Here is a 24,896-nt window from a genome sequence, read left to right as displayed (position 1 = left end):
CCCTTGAGTGAAAATTTTACTTTCTTAATTTTTGCATAGTTATTATCTGCCCGTTCGTTCATTGACATCTCTGTTCACTGTAATAAGTTTAGTGTCTGTGTTTTGCGACCGCATCGCAAAACCGTGCGATTAGTAGACGAGAGGACGTGACTCTCCAATGGGAACCGAAAACATTTGATCGCAAGGTCATAGGTCAACCGATTCCTCCACACGAAAACACATATGATATAATCTATACGACACTGGTGACGGCATGTGCGTCACATGACGGGAATATGTTGTCGACCCACCTAACTTGTACACTTGGTGAATGGGTAAAACGATGCTTCTACCTTGCCCGATTTAGGTTTTCTTGTGGATGTGATAATCACTCCCAAAAAAGTGATGAAAACATAAGAGTTTGTCACATAAACTGAAAATAAAAAATTAAACTTTTCTCTGGATGGAAGAATTGAACCAAGGACCTTTCGTTCCGCAGCTGTTCGCGTTACCAGGAGACCACGGCGCTCCTCCGTTCCGAGTTTCCTTGATGTTGCCTATCTTCCCATGAACTACTCAGTTTGTATGTTTTGCTTATTTTTTCACAGTTCCACACAACTTCTTCCTGTTTTCTCAATTGATCTGTGTTCAGTTTTTCAAGGCCTATCCACTGTGCCAACTCATAACTAAATCTGAGCGGGGTGCGATGGGGAGGTTCCCTTGTCAGTAGTAGTCATTCCTCGCCAGGTGACCCTGCTATCGCCTGGACGCGTTTATTGTCGATAGTAGGTCGATAGTCATAATGTTCTAGCTGATCAGTGCATGTGTTGACACTGCTCCAGAGGTGAAAATAATTCTCCCCGCACCGCTTCAAGGTAAATAAGATATTTCTCCCCCTCTCCGCACGCACGTGTGAACATGGGTGACAACTTCATACGCAGACTTTGTTGTTCAAATCCAGCGCCTTCGAAATGGCAATGCCATGAGCAGAGTAAGCAAATTTTCACTGATCTGCGAAATAAGCTGCAACTCCGAGACTATCCGATCGTCGGCTGAGTATTCAATACGTCACCGACGGAGTACAATGATAGCACCTCGCTCACCCTGCTACAAATTTCTTCCGCGAACCAGATTGAAACCAATCGCTGCCAGATCCGATCTGCGGACCACCGGTTGTCCACCTACGGTCAATTTTGTATCTATTTTCCGTCCTCGTTGCGCACATAAAATTACGAACCTGTAATTAATCTGATTCTGATACCGCGATAATAGTGTGCCACCGCCGGGAAATGTTGCTTCACAGTTTCAGTTAACGCAAAAGTTAGTAAAGATTCGATGAATGTTTGCACAGTGGACAACTGTTAGGTCAATTGCTTATGGTCTGCATGGAGGTTTTACGAACGTTAAACACCCTATTAATAAAAGTTAGACCAGTTTTGGTAAATACAATGCTGTAACTGTGTGCCGTACTGTTGGTACGCAATGCCCTAGATATCGAGGGAGTTTTCACACTTATGTGCTCTTGCTATCTTCGGCATTATGTGAAAACTATTGCGCAGTTAGCTTAACATTTCACGTATCCAGGAAGCTGACAAAAATACACTACTGGCAATTAAAATTGCTACACCACGAAGATGACGTGCTACAGACGCGAAATTTAACCGACAGGAAGAAGATGCTGTGATATGCAAATGGTTAGCTTTTCAGAGCATTCACACAAGGTTGGATTCGGTGGCGACACCTACAATGTGCTGACATGAGGAAAGTTTCCAACCGATTTCTCATATACAAACAGCAGTTCACCGGCGTTGCCTGGTGAAACGTTGTTGTGATGCCTCGTGTAAGGAGGAGAAATGCGTACTATCACGTTTCTGACTTTGATAAAGGTCGGATTGTAGCCTATCGCGATTGCGGTTTATCGTATCGCGACATTGCTGCTCACGTTGGTAGAGATCCAATGACTGTTAGCAGAATATGGAATCGGTGGGTTCAGGAGGGTAATACGGAATGCCGTGCTGGATCCCAACGGCCTCGTATCACTAGCAGTCGAGATGACAGGCATCTTATCCGCATGGCTGTAATGGATCATGCAGCCACGTCTCGATCCCTGAGTCAACAGTTGGCGACGTTTGCAAGACAACAACCATCTGCACGAACAGTTCGACGACGTTTGCAGCAGCATGTACTATCAGCTCGGAGACCATGGCTGTGATTACCCTTGACGCTGCATCACAGACAGAAGTGCCTCAACGACGGACCTGGGTGCACGAATGGCAAAACGTCATTTTGTCGGATGAGTCTGGGTTGTGTTTACAGCATCATGATGGTCGCATCCGTGTTTGGCGACATCGCGGTGAACGTACATTGGAAGCGTGTATTCGTCATCGCTATACTGGCGCATCACCCGGCGTGATGGTATGGGGTGCCATTGGTTACACGTCTCGGTCACCTCTTGTTCGCATTGACGGCACTTTGAACAGTGGAAGTTACATTTCAGATGTGCTACGACCCGTGGCTCTACCCTTCATTCGATCCCTGCGAAACCCTACATTTCAGCAGGATAATGCACGACCGCACGTTGCACTTCCTGTACGGGCCTTTCTGGATGCAGAAAATGTTCGACTGCTGCCCTGGCAACCACATTCTCCAGATCTCTCACCAATTGAAAACGTCTGGTCAATGGTGGCCGAGCAACTGGCTCGTCACAATACGCCAGTCACTACTCTTGATGAACTGTGGTATCGTGTTGAAACTGCATGGGCAGCTGTACATGAACACGCCGTCCAAGCTCTGTTTTACTCAATGCCCAGACGTATCAAGGCCGTTATTACGGCCAGACCTGGTTGTTCTGGGTACTGATTTCTCAGGATCTATGCACCCAAATTGCGCGAAAACACAATCACATGTCAGTTCTAGTATAATATATTTCTCCAATGAATACCCGTTTATCTTCTGCATTTCTTCTTGGTGCAGCAATTTTAATGGCCAGTAGTGTAATACGTAGACGAACAGAAAAGAAAACTGAGGATCTGTGCGACAGGAAATCCTGAAAATTAGGTCAACCGAAAAAGTAAGGAATGGGGAGGTTAGAATCGGCGCAGAAATTAAAATACTGACAAGAAGAAGGGACGGAATGATAAGACATAAGACACCTGAGTACAGACTTCATGGTACTAGAAGGAGCTATAGAGGTAAGAACTGTAGGGAAAGAGAGAAACTTGAACATACACAACACATAACTGAAGACGTAGGGTGCAATTATTGCTGCTCTGAAATGAAGAGGTTAGCGTAGTGGTGGGGGTTGGGGGTGGGGGGGGGGGGGTGGGGGGAATTCGTAGAGGGCCGCATCAAACCTGTCATAAGAATGATGGCTAAATAGAAAAGAACCTTTGATGGAACTATAGTAACCCACTGTCAGAGCAGGTACACTCTCTACTGAAAATTATCTGGACACCCGTATGTACCGCAGAATTTACTGCAATATCACACGAGAGGCGAACTCTTTAGTATAAACGGAGACGGGGAGTGTTGTGTTGTGTTCTGTTGTCGCTAGACAAGCGGTAACAGCAGAATGATTCAGTCGTGAGAGCTCACTGATGTCGAATGTGGTCTAGTCAGTGTATGTCACCTGACTAGTCCATTTAAGAAATGTTATTGTTGGAAAACCATTGAATCGCAGATGCTGTTTTATGACACAATGCTTTGTGAAGCTGATACAAACAATAAACAGCTCAGAGTTCTTACCTGAACCCAACTGAAGACATTCGGGATGAGTCAGAACGTAGACTTCGCGTCAGACCCCGCGGTCCGACGCCACTGCCGTCTCTGGTTTCGCCTCTTTAGGAAGACTGGTCTGCCATTCGCCTACATTCAGTCGAACACCTGACTGGATGTGTCCCCATCAGATTTCTGGCCAGGAGGAAGGCAAAGTGTGGACACACTCCATATTATGGTCCACTAATAAGTGTGATATCCATTGACAGGTGTAATGTACGCTAATAGGTGTAATTGAAAAAGTGTCACGATGATCTAGAGATTGTCAAAACATTTCGTAATTGTCCCCCATTCGGATCTCCGGGAGGGGACTGCCAAAGGGGAGGTGACTATGAGAAAAAGCGTGAACAACCACAGGAAGGATAAGGTTCTACGAGTCAGGGTGTAGAATGTCAGAAGCTTGAACGCGGTAGGGAAGGTAGAAACTCTGAAAAGGGAAATGAAGGAGCTCAGTCTAGATACAGTGGGGATCAGTGAAGTGAAATGGAAGGATTTTTGGGCAGATGAGTTTAGGGTAATATCAACAGCAGCGGAAAATGGTATAACAGGAGTAGGATTCGTTATGAATAGAAAGGTAGAGCAGAGAGCGCGAACAGTTCAGTGATAGGGTCGTTCTTCACAGAATCGACAGCAAACCGATATCGACAACCATAGTTCAGATATAAAGAAAGTAAATGAGGATATTGAAAGGGTAATACAGTACGTAAATGGAGATGAAAATCTAATAGTCATGGGGTATCGTAGAGCAGTTGTACTGGAAGGAGTAGAACAAACGATTACAGGAGAATATGGGCTCGGGACAAGGAATGAGAGAGAGGGAAAGACTAATTGACTACTGTTATAAATTTCAACATTTCAGATAGTAATATCGAATACTCCAATAATCACAAGAGGAAGACATAAACTTGGAAAAGACGGGATGATACGAAAATCTTCAGTTAGATTGCGTAATGGTCAGACAGCGATTCCGAAATCAGATACTGGATTGTAAGGCGCATCCAGAAGGAGAAAAAGACTCAGATCACAATGTAGTAGTTATGATGAGCAGAATTTTTAAACTCATTGGCAGAAATGGCAACAAAATGGCTATTCACGTTGGTGTGTATAATGTACGAGTCTGGCTACATACCATTTGACTTTCGGAAAAATATCAGCCACACACTACCGAATACTGCAAGAGCCGACAAGTGCGAGAATTATTGCACAATCAGCTTAACAGCTCATGCATCCAAATTGCTTAGAAGAGCAATATACAGAAGAATGTAAAAGAAAACTGAGGATTTGTTAGAGAATGATACGTTTGGCTTTAGGAAAGGTAAAGGAGCCAGACAGGAAATTGTGACGTTGCGGTTGGTAGTGGAAGCAAGACTAAAAAAAATTTGAGACACGTTCATAGGATTTGTCGATCTGGAAAAGACTTCGATAACGTCAAATGGTGCAAACGTTCGAAATTCTGAGAAAAATATGGGCAAGGTATAGAGAGAGACGGGTAATATACAATATGTACAAGAGCCAAGAGGGAATGATAAGAGTGGACGACCAAAAACGAAATGCTCGGATGAAAAAGGATGTAAGAAAGGGATGTAGTCTTTCGTTTGTACTGTTAAATCTGTACACAGAAAAAGCGATGTTGGAAATCATAGAAGTGTTCTGGATTGGAACTAAATTCGTGGTGAAATGATATCAGTGATACGATTCGCTGATAACATTGCTATCCTCAGTGAAAGTGAAGAAGAATTACATGATCTGCTGAATGGAATGAACAGTCTGATGAGTACGGAATATGGATGGAGAGTAAATCGAAGAAACACGAAAGTAAATACAAGTAGCGAGAAATTTAACAGCAAGATTGATGGTACCGAAGTAGATGAAGTTAAGAAATTCTACTATCTAGGCAGCAAAATACCCAGTGACGGGCGGAGCAAGGAGGACATCAAAAACAAACTAGCGCTGCAAAAAGGGCAGTTTGGCGAAGAGAAGTCTAGTGGTATCAAACATAAGCCTTAATCTGAGGGAGTAATTTCTGAGAATGTAAATTTGGAGAACATTATTGTGCGGTAGTGAAACATGGATCATGGGAAAACCGGAACAGAAGAGAATCGAAGCTTTGGAGATGTGGTGTTACAGTTGAATGTTGAAAATTAGCTGAACTGATAAGGTAAGGAATGAAGAGGTTCTACGCAGCATCGGAGGGGAAAGGAATATGTGGAAAACACTGACAAGGAGAAGGACAGGATGATAGGACATCTGTTAAGACATCAGGGAATGACTTCAATTGTACTTGAGGGAGCAGTAGAGGCTAATAACTGTAGAGGAAGACAGAGATTGGAATACATCCAGCAATCGAGGACGTAGATCGCAAGTGCTACTCTGGCATGAAGAGGTTGGTAAGGGAGAGGAATTCGTGGCGGGCCGCATCAAACCAGTCAAAAGTTAGATGACTCAATAAAAAAAAAAGGGGGAGGAGGTGTCTGGATAAATTTGATCAGATTGTGTATGTGGCTTCAGGTGTCAGACAGCACCTTTCGTTGACTGACACGTGGCTTTGTTCCACTAACGTGGCACAAAGCCGATGTATTACTTAGTCACTGATAGTCCCGACGTGTGAGTCGCGAGTCCAGCGCGTGAAACGTCTAGCAATTTCGTGGTGCGAATCAAGAAAAAAGAAAAACATGGATTACAATTTTGTAGAGAATTATTGATGAAGAATAATTGATGGAGTCGTGCGACAAATGTTCATTTCTTGCACACGACCCAGTTACGTCTCACCACAGCACCGACAGGCACCCAGCAACCCGTGTTGGCTGGCTCTGAGCACTATGGGACTCAACATCTTAGGTCATAAGTCCCCTAGAACTTAGAACTACTTAAACCTAACTAACCTAAGGACATCACACACACCCATGCCCGAGGCAGGATTCGAACCTGCGACCGTAGCAGTCCCGCGGTTCCGAACTGCAGCGCCAGAACCGCACGGCCACCGCGGCCGGCGAACCCGTGTCATTTGATAGGTATCGTGTGCTTTCTCCGCACCGCGAAAAAAAAGAGTGTCTTATTCACAAAATGACCCAGGGTTCCCATCAAGCAGGTCCATGCTATGTTTGTTCCAGGAACACGGAACTGAAGGAGTCCCTCACGGATACGTCACAGACTACAACCAAAGAAACTAAGCTGGTCGTAACTGGATCTACGTAGTAAGACTGCGTTAACTACTACGCGAAAACTGATTTACTTGCAAAATTTCGAATTAAATATTGAAAGCTGCGGTCTCATCACTCTCCCCCCCCCCCCCCCCTTTCTAGATACAGAGAAGATTTGAAATATTCTTTTTCAGAAAAACCAGCATAGTACATTCAAAGTTCATCGTAACACGTCGTATACAAAATTAAATATTGATTTACAGTCTACGACAAAAAGAGTAGCAATCTACCTGGATAGGGATTAGGAGGGAAGTGTGGAAGGAGGAAGGAGTTAAGTTGCCCAGAAAATCGTCTCCGAAGCTGCAATACACGAAAATGAAATCTTCTGGCTGTTAACCAATGGCTACATGACACCATTGTCATTTAAAACAACAAAAATTAATGAGGTGACCATTAAAGCAATTCTACTTCATCGTCATCATTTGGCTTATGGCGAATTCCAATGCAGTATTTCTACTGGTGATTAGTTATGAAGTCTTTATATTAACTTTTTAATTAGAATTAATAGCTGAGCCTTAACAAATGACATACACTCGAGCAAAGGGCAGTGTGAACAGAACATTTTGCCTCCGATGTGTCAGAAAGAATGTTGTGCATTACGAAAACGTCCCCAAGGGAGAGAATGACGCAACCACTACTTTTTTGCCATCAACTAAGACACGTATCGGTCGCAGTGTAAGAAAATGGATCTATAAAACTTTATCACTTGTTGATGCAACACAATAACGCACTCTGCCGAATTCACTAAAAAACTGCCGAGGAGTTTGAGAAGCCTCCCCTCACACACATATACTTCTACCATTACGCCCTCAAATACTTACTTTTCAAGCTCCTAATCGAGGAACATACAATAAAATTCCTCTCTGATCGAAAATGCACTTCAGACCTCGTTTTCCGACATCTGTCACTCACATCCAATAATTTTCTACAGGCGTGGAATCGGTAAACTAACTGAACGTAGTCAGACTGTTTTAGATAATGCGATAGAATATATTATTGATGATTAATTTCTCTCCGATGTTTACTGTTGTATTCAATAAAATAATACACAACTGCCCAGAATGAGATTTTCACTCTGCAGCGGAGTATGCGCTGATATGAAACTTCCTGGCAGATTAAAACTGTGTGCCAGGAAGTTTCATATCAGCGCACACTCCGCTGCAGAGTGAAAATCTCATTCTGGAAACATCCCCCAGGCTGTGGCTAAGCCATGTCACCGCAATATCTTTTCTTTCAGGAGTGCTAGTTCTGCAAGGTTCGCAGGAGAGCTTCTGTAAAGTTTGGAAGGTAGGAGACGAGATACTGGCAGAAGTAAAGCTGTGAGGACCGGGCGTGAGTCGTGCTTCGGTAGCTCAGATGGTAGAGCACTTGCCCGCGAAAGGCAAAGGTCCCAAGTTCGAGTCTCGGTCGGGTACACAGTTTTAATCTGCCAGGAAGTTTCATATCAGCGTACACTCCACTTCAGAGTGAAAATCTCATTCTGGAAACATCCCCCAGGCTGTGGCTAAGCCATGTCTCCTTAATATCCTTTCTTTCAGGAGTGCTAGTTCTGCAAGGTTCACAGGAGAGCTTCTGTAAAGTTTGGAAGGTAGGAGACGAGATACTGGCAGAAGTAAAACTGTGAGGACCGGGCGTGAGTCGTGCTTAGGTAGCTCAGATGGTAGAGCACTTGCCCGCGAAAGGCAAAGGTCCCGAGTTCGAGTCTCGGTCGGGCACACAGTTTTAATCTGCCAGGAAGTTTAGTATACAACTGTATTAAAATATACACTGTAATAATTCAAATGAAATTCAAATCACCACCATATCTTTACGACGAAAGTCTATTTCAATTTAACATTAATTATCTGTAATAGGAGCATGCTTACATCAGCATGAATTAGTAAGATATTGCTCATTCTGAACTTCTAGACGCTATGTGTTTACTTGCTGTCCTTTGTCACAATGAAATGGTATGGAAATGTGGCATTTATAAATGAAATAAATGCAGTTTCGTTATTGATTATCGATCTGACTGCTCGTAGCTCTGTCACGAAACGGCAAAAAATGTATCCTTCAGCGAGTCTTGTACCGGGAAGCAACGCCGGTGAACCCGTTACCTCACAGCTATCGGAACAAAGTAGCGTTGTGCCGTCCCTTATTTCTCCGGAGCTTGCTAGGACATATAAGCTCGCAACGTAAAGGGTGAGATTAATTGCCATTTCCACGTCGTCTGACTTTCGTGGGCTCAAACCCATACATTGATAACTTCATTTCACGCCATATGTGGAAATCACTCAGATTATTTAATGGAAATAATACGTATAAATAGGCTAGTTCTATATCATCCCGGAAGTAATTTGTTGGTCACAGAGTTTCCAAACATATCCTGCGCTGTTGCCAAGATTCACTAACACTTCTAGCTGGAAATACCAGCCATGAGCATGAAGCTTATCACAATTCCTTTTTTTTTATTTTTTTATTTTTTATCCTTCTCTCTCCCTTTCACCCCAACGTTCTGCCTTCTCGGCCCGGCTTTATTGACTTTATGTCCTTCTCTGGAACTGTAATATAATAGGTTCAATTCTTCAGTCTTTAAATTGAATATAAATACACGAATAAATAAATCTTCTTTTCTTAACAAATAATCCAATGACCTTAAATCAAGCACTTCTTGGAAGAGCTATGTTTCCTTTTCATTGTTGCTATTCTTCTGTGTTGCGGCTTCAGCCGAAATTAGAGTTCTCCTCGATGACTCGACTTGTCAAGAACACAAATTTCTTTGACAAATTATTTAAAATTATGCACACGCCATAGCAACTCTCTTAACTGAAGTGCGCCAACCAAAAATTAACTCTTGCTTACGATGAAGTGTTAAGCAAAACATTTTGAAACAAAGCTTTGTATTTCAGAATCTTTTTAGATTATTGTACTCTTCCATTATATATTGTGTATATTCATCTAACGTCGCGTTTTTGGTCGTAGTTACAAAATATTCGAACTGGCTTTCTGCACGAGCAGTTGCCACATGAGTAACTTCGGCATCGCAATGCTATTAAGTTCTGACACTGTCCCACACGCCGCATCTCCAAAACAAGCAGATCTGATGAAACCTAGCAGAATATCTACTGTCTCTCTTTCATCGACCTTATGTTCATCATCACTCCATTCTTTGAATTCAAAGACAGATAGACTGTCTGCATTTCCATCGAAAATGCAATGCTCCATTTTCACTCGGGATATCATTTCTTTTTCATGGAAAAGGTGTCACATCTCAGATCACACATAGCATTTCGTAAGTGTAGCGTACGCATTTGCTAGAATGGGGTAGTGGTTAAGGCGACCAGTTTATAACCGAATACTGTCACTTCAACAGTTTCAATTTATGATAAGAGATATTAGTTTAGGGGGGACAACGAGAATTATTAGGTAGTCACAACTTTAAAGTAGTCATAAGTATATAACTGAGGATAGAGTGAGCTGAAACGCTCGACTATGCGTGGAAACCGCCGACCTTGGACCACATTTTTATCTTTGTGTGTTGTGATTTCTACTTGACATTAAAAGAAATTAATGTCTCCCTCGTGCTTTCGTTAGTATTTGCGTGCTGTTTGCATGTAAATGAAAAGAACACAAATTAATATGGTACATTTTCTCGGCGTAAAAAAAGGAAATACATTTTCTTTGATACCTTCGTCGGCATTGACGTCATACGTCACGTGACAAAAAAATTATTTTCATGTTTGTCTCAGTTTTTTTATCAATGGCCGTAAACTAATTTCAAATGAAGACCCTACTGAACGACTGAAACGAGTGAAACAGACAGCCTAACATTTATGCATAACGTCTTCTTAAAAAAATAGTAATTGAAATTTTGCTCTTTCTATATGGAAAAAAACTCTCATTTGTCGTAAATAAAATGTTCTCTCTAACAACACAATATCCGGTTTCCTTTCTCCTCTACCACTGAATTTAGCAGCCGGGGAAGAGGGGCAACAAGTTTCCGGACTAATCTGTTATTCTGTGACAACTCCTCCCATACTTGGAACAGCGCTGGCTTGATTGTTGGTGCTGGTCTTCTACACCTGACAATTTTCTCCATCTCTGCCCATACATGCTCTGTGCCACAGAGGTGAGCACCTTTGGGAGACCAGTCCAGCAGCTGAGCGTCTCCATTAATTTTAAACCAGTGTTTAACACAGGTCTCTGTGTGGGCAGGAGAACGGTCGTGTTGGAGGATTATTCTGCTACACGAAAACCTCTGACGAACAGAAGGAAGCATTCCGTTCTTTAGTGTGCCGCAATAGTAATGACTACAAAACGGACAGTCCAGTTGCTACTGACCGCCGCAATCGCTTTCTGATATCCATCACGAAACTGTGACAGCAGTACGGCCACACCTTTTCCTCTGATGGACGTATTTGCTGTCGAATCTCTCTTCACTTTGTCGATCTAGGTGTACTGAAATATTCTGGTCCATAAATACAACTTGCTCCCAGTACGAAAGTGGTTACCTTGTGTACGCCAGTGCGAAGTTTAATCTGGTAGACTATACGAGGTGTGACTAGAAAAAAACCGGACTAGTACTGGTGAAACAATAAAACGAATGCAATAAGGCTGAAAGTCGCGTGGCCTGTCACGTGACTCTCGCTCCGCCTACTGCTCGAGTTTCATCTGCCTCCTGCACTCAGTCTGCCCGTGGCGTCTGTTTTAAGTAGTTGACGTTTCGTCTGTGCGTCGGAAAATGTTGAGTGTACAGGAAGAACAGCGTGTTAACATCAAATTTTGTTTCAAACTAGGAAAATCTGCAAGTGAAACGTTTGTAATGTTACAACAAGTGTACGGCGATGATTGTTTATCGCGAACACAAGTGTCTGAGTGGTTTAAACGATTTAAAGATGGCCGCGAAGACACCAGTGATGACACTCGCACTGGCAGACCATTGTCAGCAAAAACTGATGCAAACATTGAAAAAATCGGTAAACTTGTTCGACACTTTCCTTGTCAACTCCTGTTAACTCAGACACTGCTCTGATTGTCAAACGGCGATCTTGTCGAACAAGTTTACCGATTTTTTCAATGTTTGCATCAGTTTTTGCTGACAATGGTCTGCCAGTGCGAGTGTCATCACTGGTGTCTTCGCGGCCATCTTTAAATCGTTTAAACCACTCAAACACTTGTGTTCGCGATAAACAATCATCGCCGTACACTTGTTGTAACATTACAAACGTTTCACTTGCAGATTTTCCTAGTTTGAAACAAAATTTGATGTTAACACGCTGTTCTTTCTGTACACTCAACATTTTCCGACGCACAGACAAAACGTCAACTACTTAAAACAGACGCCACGGGCAGACTGAGTGCAGGAGGCAGATGAAACTCGAGCAGTAGGCGGAGCGAGAGTCACGTGAGAGGCCACGCGACTTTCAGCCTTATTGCATTCGTTTTATTGTTTCACCAGTACTAGTCCGGTTTTTTTCTAGCCACACCTCGTATTGTTCCTTCAACATTTCCTTAACCGCTGATGCCTTCGTTTCTTGTTGAGACGACGAATAGTCGACCTGCTCACACTTAGCCGGAGGTTGTTCCTAATTTTATTGCTAGTCCTCAAAGCACCTTCATCACTGCAATGGAGGGTGAACTATTGTCTTGATCCTCCGAGGTAGTCCATGGATATTCAGAACAACGACGACGGTTGACGTGGCCTTCCTCCGCGATCCCCGTCACCCAGAGATGAACAGTAGGATTTGCGGTATCCTAGGGCTCGCGAAATGGCGCTGAAACATCATCCACTTTCATACAGCGAAAGAATGTGACGCTCATCAGATTCCTTGAGCTATAACATTTCGCAAGTAAGAACCGATTGACAAGGCAGGAAGAAAACTGTCTATTGACAGACAGTCAACATGGGTTTAGAAAACATCCTCCCTGTGAAACACAACTAGCTCTTTACTCACATGAAGTGTTGAGTGCTATTGATAAGGTATTTCAGATCGATTCCATATTTCTGGATTTCGGGGATGCTTTTGAGACTGTACCACACAAGCGGCTTATAGTGACATTGAGTGCATATGAATATCGTCTCAGTTATGTGACTGGATTAGTGATTTCCTGTCGGAGAGGTCACAGTTCGTAGTAATTGACGGAAAGTCATCGAGTAAAACAGAAGTGATTTCTGGCGTTCCCCAAGGTAGTGTTATAGGCCCTTTGCTGTTCCTTATCCATATAAACGATTTTGGAGACAAGACAGCTGTCTTCGGTTGTTTGCAGATGATGCTGTCGTTTATCGACTAATAAAGTCATCAGAAGATCAAAACAAATTGCAAAACGATTTAGTAAAGATATCTGAATGGTGCGAAAATTTGTAGTTGACCCTAAATAACGAAAAGTATGAGGTCATCCATGTGAATGCTAAAAGGAATTCGTTAAACTTCGCTTACACGATAAATCAGTCTAACCTAAAAGCCGTAATTTCAACTAAATACCTAGGTATTACAATTACGAACAACTTAAATGGGAAGGATCACATGAAAATGTTGTGGGGAAGGCTAACCAAAGACTGTTTTATTGGCAGGACACTTAGAAAATGTAACAGATCTACTAAGGAGACTGCCTACACTACGCTTGTCCGTTCTCTTTTAGAATATTGCTGCGCGGTGTGGGATCCTTACCAGATAGGACTGACGGAGTGCATCGATAAAGAAAGGCAGCACGTTTTGCATTATCGCGAAATATGGGAGAAAGTGACACAGAAATGACACAGGATTTGACTGGACATTATTAAAATGTCTTGTTGCTCCGGCTGTCGTATTTTAGTTACTTGTGTTACCCCATATATCACACGGCAGCAGCCTGTAACAGCGCTTTATACAAGCGGTAGGATAGTTGAGTAGGTAAAGCTGTGAGTTTCTACTGTCTTCTTATCTGGTTCGAATCGTTCCGCTTCTACAAATTTTAATTCGTTGTAAACAAATAATTGTTAGTTCAGAAGGACAATGTGGATTATAACGTTCAAAGTACTCGTAGTGTTATAAACATCTGAGTACGTGGCTTCCAGAGCTCGTTTGAGGCAGGCAAGAACTGTCTTCACTGGTTTCCCTATTAGAAATACACCTCAGTTTGAGGATGAACTCAGCTTTCGGTTGTTAATCATTAGGTATTTTTAGCAATACCATACCCTTAAATGCTACTCTCGGATTCAACTAATGATTTTCACAACTATAGGAATACAGCGTGTAATACCTCTTAGACAAACTATATCGCAGCGGTTTCAGATTAAAAGATCGACCTGGGCCAGACTGTGCTGTCCTACTTTTTAAACTTTTTCCTACCTGGACCATAAGCATTTCTTATACGGTAAATCAGTGAACGTTGTTGCTTAAGATGTGTTAAGATTAAACTAAATTCCTTCGCCAGTAAATAGTGCTTTGCGAAGCGATTATTGGCCACATTTTGCCGCGTTTCACTGATTAGAAGGAAAGAAGCTTACTGACCAGAAAAACTTCAGGAGATCATCCATTGTCTCAAAATCTCTTGTTCATAAAAAATTTTTATTTTCATTGACGATGCTGTAATGACTTACATGTTGGAGATAGCTAACTCAAATTGCAATGAATGTGGTAGTGATTTTGAAATGTCACTTGATTTTGAAATGTCACTTGAGTTTACAAGCGTTAAAGACTGTCTCAACTCCAATGACGTACTTCCTGGTATTTGTAATACTGTGGTGTTGATTTACAACTGGAATGGCTACGTTAGACAACAGTAATCTCGAGTGATATCTTATGGTATCCATTTTGTGTAGTAAAAGGACGGCAAAGAGATTAGAGGACCTGCAAGACAGCTAAGTTATTTGGGTTGCATGCCAATCAGGCGAAATTGAGGTCGTTCGGACACTTTTGGTCACGATAGTGAATCAAATCTACTGATTTCCATCCCATTTGGGTAATTCCCTTGTGGTGCAATTTTTTTTATATATCTTAGAGTGTATATGGCTTCTTAGTCCTGCAGCCTTAGCGAAAACCGTCTGATTTTGTTATTTTAATGCATAGGTAGGCCGCCGAGAGCAAAGGAGCTGACACCGACCGCTAAACTATAAATAACTGCCTGCGATAGCGACTTGCTGAGGAATAACCACACATTTCTTTCTTAATGGCAATCTCCTCCTCCTCCTCCCCCCCCCCCCCGCCTCCCCTCTACTCTGTGCCACTGTATCACAGGATGAAATGTCTAAGGCTTGGTGAGGTACATAAATCTGTTACTACACTATAACAAATGAGGTGGGGGGGGGAGGGAGTGTGGGGGAAACGCACCTCATCTGCACATTCTCTTGAGACGTGGCTCATCGGAATAATTTGAAATACGAAATACTGTTGATATTCAACGTGTTCCCAACGGTTCCCCGTCTATCACTGTTACTGTTCGTACCTTCATCCAAAGGACGCAGAAATCTTGAAGTGAGAGGTTACTGAAGTTGTGTAATTCTAGGCAGCAATGCGTTTTCATGCACTTAATTCGTGGCATATAGTTCATTTCAGTCACATGTACCGTGTTTGGTAAATCGTGGCAAAGATTCACCTCTACACATGTGTTACGCAGCTAACTAGTAGTAGTCCTGGCTTTTGACTGAATTCTTTTCTGAAGCTGTCCCTACTTGTTATCTTGTTTTTTTTTCATAAATTTTGAGTAATATATCTCCCTAAATATCAGAATATTTAATCTTTCGTTAACTTTCGTGCAAGGGATATTTTGCCACACGTTCCTCATTGTTTTCTTTATGCTCCTTGGTTTCCATGCATTTGTGACCAGGTTAATACAGTTCACTATTGAAGCCAGTTTTATGTTCCATGCAAATATTAACTAGGTTTTTTTATTCTCATTACTTATTATTAGTAGACAGTGAAGTTAGCTTTGGTATTACATTTAACGTTATTGAAACGAAACATAAATGTTTGTTACTTCTTGAGCTTTGTTTTATTCTGTTATACTTTCTTTCAACAATTACATGTTAAAATGAAGCTGAGTGTAGGTCTGTCAGCTTCTAATTCTTCCTTTTGTAATGGGAAAAAATGTTTGTGACATTAGTAAAGTAAAAGATATGTCAACTACACCTACTGCTTTCTTTGATTTCAAATGGTGTTTCACTGTCTATGAAACTTATCTCATCAGTTGCTGACTATTTACTTCTTACGCATGCAAGTTATCTGAAAAATAAATGGATGAAAACTGTATACATATGCCAATTAAAATAACTGCTGCCATTTTTTCAGATCCATGCAATTAAGATTTATGGCAGCATTGTCCGCATAAATACCATAAAATCCGCGGGATTAATATTTTGTGACACCGTAACCAAACACGACTCGGTCACAGTAAAACCTTTGATAATCCCGGTTTTCAAATATATTTAAGGTATTTGCCATATGCCAAAAGCTCACACACTCTTTCTGCTCACAAATGCGGCGTTTAATACGGGAGCTCAGGGAAGCTGTTCGCTAAAGCGGGCAAAGCTTAACTCCCAGGCAACAGGCTTCTCTTATTTACATCTACGCGTACGTGAAGATTAAACGGCTGGCCATATATATTTCAGTGGGTAAGGGTTTTACGTACAATTAACAAATGCCACGTGAATGCGCCGGTGCCGTGCTGCGGACTGCAAATGATGCAAGGCCACGCGTTGCGCAGGATTTTTGGCCTTATTCACTTTTCATATTACATTACATATGCCGGTTTACTTTTAAAATGAGGCAGCCTTGTCGAGCTTTGCACGTGTATAACGGTAGACTCTCAAACGAGAGCTGCATTTATTCCAAACTTATTAGTGCTCAGGTAAATGAAGGAGGTCATCGTCTATTTCTCGACTAGAATTTTAGCATAGTACAGTGCCCGCACTACCGAAATGGCTAACGTGTGATACTACACTTGGCAGTAACTAAATTGTAATAAGACTAACAGAGAAAATCTGCCCACAAAGCCGAAAACGAATGTGTGTTTTTGATATTATTGCAGTTATTTCTTAGGATAATGCAACCTGAGCCACTTGCTTCCCTGAACTGCACTTGATTTGCATCATATTCCCTAAATAAGTAAGTAGAACGTAAGTAAACCTTATCCCATGGATTACTGAAGGCATACCAAATGTGTTGTAAGTACAGTCAGATATAACTGGAGCACATTTATTATATGCCTATTGCAACTTTAGGCAGGATATGGTGTGGTACAACAGGGCGGAAACAAAATCAAAAAAATTAAGAACGTCATCGGGGAATAATCTGTGTCGAATTAATAAAGGAAGCCAGCACAAACGCTGATTTTACAAAAATAGGAGCTAAGCTATTAAAATTGGTGGAAAGCATCTCTCTCTCTCTCTCCCTCCCTCGCCCTCTCTCTCTCTCTCTCTCTCTTTCTCTCTCTCTACTCCCGACCTGTAATTCAACGCAGCTTGAATGAATTAATTTTCTGAAGCCGCAGAAATCCTCGGAAACAAATTTTGGGTGTCACTGCTGTGAAGCTCTAGATGCAGTGAAACGTGAAGAAGACGAAATCCGATTGAATGTAGCAGAACACTCGTATGGTTGAGCCCACCCGTACACGTACTTCCGAGATGCCTCTGAGTGACATTGTGTGTTACTGCTGCTAAAATGCTAGTTTAATTTCTTATATCAGTTACTCTTTTTTTCCCATGGCGTATTTTATTCTCCGCATTTCCAGGCTCTAGAAATATTTTTTATAATGTTTTCAAAGACATCGTGAGTGCTTCGCAAGATCTGCATACAACCACACCGCTGCTCCTTGAATTTGGCGACGTTCACCATAAATGATATTCACTTTTTAGACTGTCGTATACATTGTGAATGTCTCAGCAGTTTTACATGCAAGTTATCTGATTGCTACAACGCAGAACAGAGACTGGTGCAGCCGCCCGCGGTGGTCTAGCGGTTCTGGCGCTGCAGTCCGGAACCGCGGGACTGCTACGGTCGCAGGTTCGAATCCTGCCTCGGGCATGGGTGTGTGTGATGTCCTTAGGTTAGTTAGGTTTAAGTAGTTCTAAGTTCTAGGGGACTTATGACCTAAGATGTTGAGTCCCATAGTGCTCAGAGCCATTTGAACCATTTTTTGAAGAGACTGATGCGCTTCAGGTGCACACGTAAACATGAGAACCATATCTAAGTAACAAGGTCATAGACACGGGGACCGCGAGAGGACAAGGGGGTACAAACCTGCCCTTGGCTCAGACCCATGAAGTTGGCTTTTCTTCCCCTCCTTCCCTCTCCCCCCCCCCCTGCCCCTCAATATCAGTAAGTTACGATGTTAAATGGTGCCTCACCTCTCTGCTTGTTATAGGTACATTTCGGTACACTTTGTGCCGATTGTCTTACGTTTACGACTGCTGTCAGCTCTATTGATCTAGCAGCTGAAGCACTATAGTAGTGCTGCCAAATCGTGCTGTGTGTGTCAAATGAAAAATAAATAGTGTAACGAGTGTGTGGAACGTGAATAACTCTATGTTATGCTTTCACATAGCCTTGTTACTTTCCTCTGTAATTCGTTCGTTCCCTCTCTCACGTCCCTCCTTAACATGTGGACAAAATTCTGCTTCCTGTTTTATCCGCGCGTCACACTCCATTGACGTCGAAGCTTAACTCAGCACCGACAACTTTAATCGACGTCTGTCGATTTCTACCGTACGAAACTATGGCGCCTGAGATCACTATAACTTGAAATAAAAGAAACATGATTTAAACAGAGAATGATTACTAAATAAGTGAACGCTTTTAATGCTTTACACTTGTAGTGATGCAACAACAATATACCCGTTGGAGTCAGCAAGGAGAGTCAACAGGGTGCACTTGCCCCCTACCCCTACTGGAAATTGGACTACGGAGTTTTTATTCATATACTGAGTGAATAACCGTCAATTCTCTGTGATATAATGTGGTTTTGTACCACCTATTCAGTTTAATTCTTATAGCGTGACATGTCTCGAAACTGACGAACTCATTAATAAACAATAGAAAGTCTAGTGCTCTGCTCCCCTCCCCCCCCCCCTTCCTCACCACCCTCCAGCCCCCGGAAAAAATTCTGTGGGCACCCATGAGTACATCTAATACCTAAGTTGGACTTATTTCCAACTGCGTAACAACACACGTGGCTGTGCATCTATGTTTGATACTAGTAGACTTCTCTTGTACACTAGGGTCACAGTGTGTTTGTTTACTTGAGGGTTAAACGACGAGTGGAGTAAGTAGAAGTTTTGAAATGTTTCATCACACTTATAGGAAGAAGGGAGTTGCAGTACTTAGCGTGTTGTTTGTCCAGTTCAGCCGAGGTGGTATTTAATTGTAAATTTTTTATTTATTTCTGGATGAGTGGAGTGTTATTAAACAATTGAGTTAATTTAATTATGTTAAGCTTAAGTTACAATAAATGTACATCTATTTCATATAATATTAATGGGTTACCTCTTAAATAAATCAGAAATAGTCTGTTCCGCGTGGCTTTTTAAACGCAACAAAAATTTGCGTAATGCTTTAGAAGAAAAAACACTTTCAGAGCGTAAATGTGACTTGATATGTACTTCAGTGTATAGAGTAATGTTGGTAAATGAAACAGAAAATGTTTCATTACTCACTTCATTACGTGGATGTAATTACCATGGCCACAGGGCCTGCTATAAGGGGATAGGGGAAGGCCACAAAGAAGCCATCCCTTAGTTTGGTATACCTAAATATATAATTTTGCTTTGGACTCATATTTGATTTCGGTACTAGTTCCAAAGGGATTTCAATCCTTTCACTGATATGCCACACTTACAAATTGTACCTTGTAGCACGCTGTTTTCAGAGAATTTTCTAATTATGTTCATCCGGAAAACAGCAAAAAATGATAACGTCGTGAAGGAAGCTGGAAAATGCTGAATACGAGGAAATCACTTGAACTCGGTACGGCAGACCTGTTTATCTGCCATAAGCCTACAGCAGTATAGCTTGTTCGAGGGAATGTTATGGGGGGAAAAATCTCCCTAAGTACTGAGAACGTGTGCAGCTCATGTTACGATCTGACCACTTGCTGTGACAAGGACGTATGTAAATGGGGGGGGGGAGGGGGGGGGAATTCAGGGGTTCCCGGACACTCCTATCACCTATATGAAATTACACACGACCTAGTTGCCGTGTGGTGAAATTGAAAGATATTTTGATTTTCAATCGTACGAACCGGAAAAGGGATACACACTCTGAATAGTCAGCAAGGCCAACGATAGATTTAAACGATGTATACATCAATAGCACTATTAGCTACTGCCCATCCCTACTTTACCCAAGACCAATTGTTGGCTTTACTTGAGCTCAGTTGTTTTTTTAAACTGTTCGGTTCTTACCTGCAGTTGAATTTAATGTAATGCTACTGTTTATTGTTTTTGTGCTGTGTGTTGTAGTGATAGTCTCTAATTATGGCTATGTGTGTAACAAGAAAGAAGCGGTAAACCGATTTCGATTCGTCCGCTAGCTTTATCGTAAGTTAAAAATATATACGCCCTTCTATAATAGCCTAACTGCCTATCTATAACGGTATAATGTTTGCGCTGGGGTCGTCATTTTAAGGGTGGTAGAACTCTGGGGTTGCAGTGCTTCAGTACTTCACAAGGCAGCGAAGCGGTAAATATCATAACAAAACATTAAATTAAAATCACTGCATAAAAATACACTTGGATTTGGCTGTGTCGCCAAAAAATCACGTTCATCAACAAAAATATCCCCCAAATGGCGATGGGTATATTTTCTTACAAATTTGCTCAGTATTCTATCATCACCAGCCGAAACGACAAAATATCACCCAGGCTGGTCACACAGCAGTACTCAGTTATGAAAACCCATTCCGATACGGAACGATGGGAAGGGGTTTGTGGAGAGTGGAAGGGGTATGTGGTGACAGCACATTCTACACTTCGTTCCAGAAAGATTTTTTTCAGCTGACGGCGCACTTCATCCCTCCCTCACCTTTCGTCAAAAATCTATTTATGCTCTTGTAATACGATAATAACTGAAGCCATCAATTTCATGCACAGTTAAATCTTAAAATATACTCGCGTTCATGCCCTGTCGAATGACTAAATACGATCAATTAAAGGAAAAACATGCAATGCCAGAATTCAATCTTTTTTCTGATGCACTTTATTTAGTTTACAAACAATGTACAACAGCCCTTTCTTTCCAGGTTCTCCACCCCCTTCGGGTAGCTCTGCGTGTTAAGCCGGTTTGCTAGAAATTCCGGAGGCGATGGGTACTGAATCCATTCGCCGGAAATCTTGAAAATGATGTTCAGTGGTTTCCCATTTTCAGTTTAGGCTTACTATAGTCCACAGCCAATTTCTTCCGAAAATTTTCTTTCGTGACAGATTCCAGTTCCCTTAAACATGCAGCCCCTTTGCTTAAATGAAAAGAGTAGCATCGCAGGCGAGGCGAACACCTCTTCGGAGAATCGTGGCATTGAAAGCCATACGATAAATAAATAATAATCCTAATCCTCCTCATTTAGGATCATGTATTTGCCTACTGGGATATTCTTTAACTCAGAAAATTATCTTTCTTACATTGCAAGAAATGGCAGATGCAGCCTTAAATAAGGAAATTTGCAAAAGTGTAAGGTAGAATAATTGCAAATCCTTTGAATTTTCGCAACAAAAAATTAGCTTCTCTGTCGAACAGAGATCCCTTTATTCCAAAAGGTCTGTCGATAATAATCACGGTGTCCCAAAAAATGTTTGTTCGTGTATCCCTGATCATTTCCTCAACTCAAGTCCTGCATGAAAGAAGAAGATGGTTCAAATGGCTCTGAGCACTATGGGACTTAACATCTGAGTCATCATTCTCCTAGAACTTAGAACTACGCAAACCTAACTAACCTAAGGACATCACACACATCCATGCCCGAGGCAGGATTCGAACCTGCGACCGTAGCGGTCGCGCGGTTCCAGACTGAAGCACCTAGAACCGCTCGGCCACACCGGCCGTCCAAGAAGAATGTAAAACGACCTTGGATGGAGAAGGGAGATTGGAGCATGACTGCTTATTGCTAGTTTACCAAAATACAGCACTTCGAAGTAACGACTTTATATCTGCGCCTGGTGAAAACTCAGAGATTAATTTCCAATAAAATGGGTTATTGCTGTTCAACGAAATATCGGGAATAAATGACGAACATGAGTCTCTGTAAGACTTTAACAAACCGGACCCCTCCGTTGACATAATCCAGGCTACTGCCTTGGCTGTGATGAAAATAACGCAAGGAAGCAAGAAGGTTTCGTGAAAGGGTGTTACAGCTATGTTCATGTTCACATCTGGTACTTGTTTGCAGCTATGAATATGCAGTGAAATTAAAATCATACCACATTCAAGGTGAAGCAATTCACTGCGTAAAGGCTAATGCAGTGCTATTTAGTGTCAGCTCTAGTAGATGGCAATTACGGTGGCAAGCGTCTCAAAATCTTCCGAATTATGTCGATGAATCCTGAGCAGTACTATGGGGCATTGTCTTAAAAAAATTGGAGAAGCTGTATAGTACGGTCACGTTACGCAAATGCGGTGGCCCTTAGCACACAAAGTAAGAAATTACAAGATTGCTCGACACAAATATTTACGTGTGATGGAGGTTAATTGCTTGGATCGCCGCTACACGAGTGTGAAAGAACAGTACTTAGATGGGGAAGCTCCTAAACTTTAAATAAAAATAAAAAGACAAAGAGTTACGTGTGAACAGTGGAACAGCAAGCACACTTTTTCGTTCAAACCCAGAAAACTTGAAGCTAGAAAGAAACAGAACTCGCGCCACCCCAATAACACTCGTCAGTTTTCCCGACGAAGATAATCAATCAACGAACAAAAATAATCTACTAACATACCTCCAAAGTTAGTAGTTATCTTGTTGCAATGAATAAAAATCTGCAGTGATGTACCTTTTTCGAAACTTTCTAGAATATTACCAAAGTAAGTCCGTGGAAATTTTCTACTTAATTTCTCACATTTCAGATCAGGCATTAGAAAACACATATTCCAGAAAACCACCTTACTTAGACTACTTTCATTCCTCTACTTTAGCACACAATATTTATCATTATTTTAGAGCTGCAATTTATTGCCCCTTTTAGAAACTGCTATGGAACCAACAACTCAGAAAAGTCATTCGCAAGCATCAATAATCATTTTCTTCACAGTACAGCAGGAAAACTGGAATCACCCGATGATCACCTTGAAGAAACTGCTGAAAATATGTTAAAAATACAAGATGCTAGATCTAGTTTCATTTCTTGTTCTCTGTCTGATGCAGTCATTTCAAAAGATAGGTACGACTAGTTCTCCATTTCCAGCTCCATCTGCCAAAAGTGACATTTCCTCGTTTACTGACTAAAGTAACAAGCGATGCTGACCGATTTGAAATATTAAGCAATATATGGATAACTATGCTAAGAAAGGAAGCATTTGAAGTGGACTATCGCATAACATGCAGTTTATAGGCACTAAACACTCGCAGTTTACGGGGCGATTTACATAAACATCAATAGCTATTAGAAACGGGCACACCCGTTCATCTTTGAAAACTAGTTGTCTGATGATTGTTCCGTTTTGGGTACCGTCCATTTTTACTCGTTCACCGTTCCTTTTTTTATCTAATTGTCTGCTATGTGGATTTCAGATAAATTTCACGAAAAAATATCAAAGACTCCCAAGTATTACTTCAATTTCGTTAGCTGAATGGGTTCTCAGAACGCATCACATCAGGCAAGCGATGTTATGGGTCTGTAACCTCAAACCAGGCAGACAGACTCAACCCAAGCTGAATAGAATACGGATTACGGAAATGTTTATGACCCATTGCAGACAAACTCAATCGTCATTCATTTTCGAGGGAAGCTAGTACTTGTAGCGAGTGCAGCTCTTGGCTTCCAGTTCATATATATATATATATATATATATATATATATATATATATATATATATATATATATATATATATATATGTGTGTGTGTGTGTGTGTGTGTGTGTGTGTGTGTGTGTGTGTGTTCGTATTAATAGCATCAAATAACTGTATGTTAACCATAATCTGTCCAACCAACATTAATAGCTTTGTTTCACAATTTGAGGGTGTGTAAATTAACTATGAATCAAAGCGTCGTACTGTATCGAAAGCGAAGTTTTATTTGGAAAATTAACGACTACCGACACAGAATCTGAGAATCTGCATACTAAAACTGGAAGGTTAGTATTAGCGGCAACTACATAAATATTTATGGCTGCAAGGGAGGGGAAGAAAACCAATGTACACTCCGTGTGCATACCTGGGGGGAGTCATTCCAGATGTGGAAAGGGTCCTTCCGGATGCCATGAAGGGTACAGGGTGCACCCATCTGCAGATGGTCGTTCATGTCGGCACCAATGATTTGTGTCGCTATGTGTCGGAGGAAATCCTCTCTGGCTTCCGGCGGCTATCTGATTTAGTGAAGACTGCCAGTCTCGCTAACGGGGTGAAAGTAGAGCTCACCATCTGCAGCATCGTCGACAGGACTGACTGCGGACCTTTGGTACAGAGCCGAGTGGAGGGTCTGAATCAGAGGCTGAGACGGTTCTGCGACCGTGTGGGCTGCAGATTCCTCGACTTGCGCCTTAGGGTGGTGGGGTTTCTGGTTCCGCTGGTTAGGTCAGGAGTCCACTACACACAGCAGGCGGCTACACGGGTAGCAGGGGTTGTGTGGCGTGGACTGGGCGGTTTTTTAGGTTAGATGGCCTCGGGCAAGTACAGAAAGGGCAACAGCCTCAAAGGGTGCGGGGCAAAGTCAGGACATGCGGGGACCAAGCAGCAATCGGTATTATAATTGTAAACTGTCGAAGCTGCATTGGTAAAGTACCGGAACTTCAAGCGCTGATAGAAAGCACCGAAGCTGAAATCGTTATAGATACAGAAAGCTGGTTGAA

Source organism: Schistocerca nitens, chromosome 5 (genome assembly GCF_023898315.1).
Source record: "Schistocerca nitens isolate TAMUIC-IGC-003100 chromosome 5, iqSchNite1.1, whole genome shotgun sequence".
Lineage (NCBI taxonomy): Eukaryota > Metazoa > Arthropoda > Insecta > Orthoptera > Acrididae > Schistocerca > Schistocerca nitens.
This window is presented reverse-complemented; position numbering follows the sequence as displayed.